At 45.1% G+C, this 3,135-nt stretch overlaps 2 non-coding genes across 2 annotated transcripts; one reads left to right on the forward strand and one right to left on the reverse strand.

Moving 5' to 3' along the window:
• Positions 1 to 1,578: 1,578 nt before the first annotated feature.
• TRNAN-GUU (transfer RNA asparagine (anticodon GUU)) lies at positions 1,579 to 1,650 on the forward strand. Its single transcript has one exon. It is a non-coding gene; the product is annotated as a tRNA-Asn (tRNA).
• A 570-nt stretch (positions 1,651 to 2,220) lies between these two features.
• Positions 2,221 to 2,294, reverse strand: TRNAR-ACG (transfer RNA arginine (anticodon ACG)). Its single transcript has one exon. It is a non-coding gene; the product is annotated as a tRNA-Arg (tRNA).
• Positions 2,295 to 3,135: the final 841 nt, after the last annotated feature.

Consider the following 3,135-nt stretch of genomic DNA (forward strand, 5'->3'; position numbering starts at 1 on the left):
ATTCCTTTCGATAAATTAGCTGAGCATGATCTTGATATAGCTTCTAGTCTTTTAGAAAGTATTCTGGTGGAGTTTCCATTTTATAGGTTAGGGACAAGCGGCTTCGCACCTTGATTTGACTTATGATGCTTTGGAAACCAACGACCCCCACAGTATCCTGCGGAGCCCGGGCCCGGTTTATAATGTATGCCCCCTCCTACCTCAGCATGCCAAAACACACATGTGTGCATTCTCCGATAAGCGTGTGCATTCGCCGAGAAAATCCCCCTAGCTCCTTTTCTATCTTTCCAGAATGTGCCTATGACTTTCATTCCTGGTTCCGCCACCCCTGCCCAGACAGCTGAGGCTATCCAGGCTGGGTCCCATAAGTCGTATACCTATCAGTCGGTCACAGTGTACACCCAAGTTGCTTCCGGCGAGAAACGATACCCAACCGGAAGAGATCCGCATGTTCTATCTCCAGGTTTTCAGACCTTTTGATTCGCGTTCGAGGCATGCTTATTATTCACGTGATTATTGCTCATCGATTTGTTCATGTTTGAAGTCGTCTCAATTTGGGGATCGATCTCTTTCATTCCTATGGTCAATGGGGAGCCATTTCCTTTATAGTGACTGAGGTCTTGTTCCTGGTTCATTCAATAGACGCTGGCTGTGCTGGAGTTGTATCATTCGATAGACGCCAATCGCTGGAGCTGGAGTTGTGTCATGACGCCATTCACTCATCCAGAATGAGGGCGAGGAAGGATAATTAGGGTTAGGTACTAAGGCGGGTTGTGTCTCAAGCAGTCAAGGTTGGGTTCTTCCTCTCAGACCTAATCGGGTTGGTTCGTTCTATCTATCAGACCTCACCTAATCGGGTTCTCTCTCTTTTCTGCCCCGCTAACTCAGGCTTTGGCTCGCATACAATGTGACTCTAACTCAAGCGTAATTACATATATAAAGAATGACCAGCAGCCACTCTTACCTTACTTCGTACCTATCCCTCACCCATATGAATGAGTGAGTTGATGGCGGCCTTATAGTCGAGAGTTCGTTACCTCTCCCATAGGTCGAGAGTTCAACAGGCTCACCCTCACCCTACCGGGCCCTTGTGAATTACATCTTCGGGCCAAATATCCTCATAATGATAATCCTTGGATTGTAAAGTATCTATAATTGTAGGTATTAGAAATCCTGTAAGAGTAAAAGTACTATCGTGTTTGGGATCACACCCAATCTGTAACACTTTTTGACCACGTCTCGCTAGAGCGACTGAGATATTACAACTAGTTGTTGATTTACCGATTCCGCCTTTCCCGTAAACTGCTATTTTCACCGCCAATCCTCCTTTATCTAAATCTAAAAGTTATCTCTTTATTTCAAGGTTCTATATAATCGAATTATTCTTTTTTTAAGTAATACCTAATATTGAATGGTAGCAATAATTATAGATCCTATTGTATTTATAGGTCAATACCTCTAGGGTGGGGTGTCCAAGAGTTGATAAAAAACCTTATTGAGTTTCTCGTTTATACACTGATGATCATGGGTCGGTCCAAAGAACAAGAATCTTGCCCGTATATGGGAACCCTCCGTTGTTCCTCAGTAGCTCAGTGGTAGAGCGGTCGGCTGTTAACTGATTGGTCGTAGGTTCGAATCCTACTTGGGGAGATCCGTTTTATTCAAAATAAAGCTCGTTTTTACCATTAGGAGTAAGTCAAACGTTACCTGTCCTTGTTCATAATATATGAATGCACAATCGCCACAGGATCAAGATAGGATCCCGGTCGTCCGGGAAAGGCAAAATGGAAACAACGGTCTCTTCGAAATACTGAAAAGTTCGGAGAAACAAATCCATTGTTCTCCTGATGTGATGACATTTCGAGAACTGAAGGTGAAGAGGCCTCTATTTGCTCGACCCGTTACTAGTCACTCGACCCGTTACCAGCTGTTAGAACTATAAGTTTGTTCCCTGGAAGTCAGAATTGGATCCCTGCATGCTGTCAATCTATTTTCCCTCGGATTTGGAAGAATATTTCGTTCTATAACCCTGATCTAAATCTAATAATGAGGAATATTTATAGGAGGTCAGACACAAATATGCTGGTTACTCTTGGACGTACCGGGTATCATTTTCGATAAATGACCCTTTGTGAAGACTAAGTTCCATAGCTTTGCGCTATCCCAATCATATCATAATCTCCCTACCCCGAAAGGCCTCCCTTTTGTCCCCTTTCGGGGTGGGCGAGGAGGGATTCGAACCCCCGACACCGTGGTTCGTAGCCACGTGCTCTAATCCTCTGAGCTACAGGCCCCGTCTCCGCTGGATTCGTTCCCAGGAGTCCCTCCCAAAAGGAAGGGATTCCTCTCTTCGGGGTAAGAGGATGCAGAAGCAAATTTATCGCATCGCTATGAGCGAGCGCAGGTATTGCGTTTCAAATAAAAGTAAAGTGTGGAGTGGGAAAGAAAATATGTAAGAAATGGGTTTCAAAGAAGACGACCTTCTAATGAGAAGAGGCATTAAGCTTTTTATCATCCTGGCACCGAGCTATTTTCCCGCAGGGCTTCCCCTACAGTATCGTCACCGCAGTAGAGTTTAACCACCAAGTTCGGGATGGGTTGGTGTGGTTCCTCTACGCCTGGGACACCAGAATTTCAAACCATGAACCGGGAAGGGCATAAATGCGAGAAAGGCATATTGGCTAATGATTGTGAGGCCCCAATTCTGAAAAGGATTAGGGCCAGGTAGAGAACCCTTCTCTGCCCTTCTATCTATCCAACGGAGAGGGAGGGCAGAGCTTTTGGTTTCATAGTTTCATGTTGTCAAACAATTGAACAAAGAAAAGAATAGATGGATAGTACCCGATCAGATCGATCGGGTCATGTAGGAACAAGGTTCAAATCTCTCGGTCTGTTAGGATGCCTCAGCTGCATACATCACTGCACTTCCACTTGACACCTATCATAATTATAAACGGCTCGTCTCGCCGTGACCTTATCTTGGATTCTCAATACTTTTGTCGCTCCATCCCCTGCAAGGACAGAGAACCCATCGTTTTCCCAGCCGTGTTCGCGACTAGGGTCTCTCGATGCATGCCTCTGGAAAACTACCGCAACATAGGCTAGCTAAAGAGAGATAGATCGAGTAAGTCTACA

The sequence above is a fragment of the Pinus tabuliformis genome, chromosome X (genome assembly GCF_031772625.1).
Source record: "Pinus tabuliformis cultivar Carrire ecotype Pingquan chromosome X, CPIR1, whole genome shotgun sequence".
Taxonomy (NCBI): Eukaryota; Viridiplantae; Streptophyta; class Pinopsida; order Pinales; family Pinaceae; genus Pinus; species Pinus tabuliformis.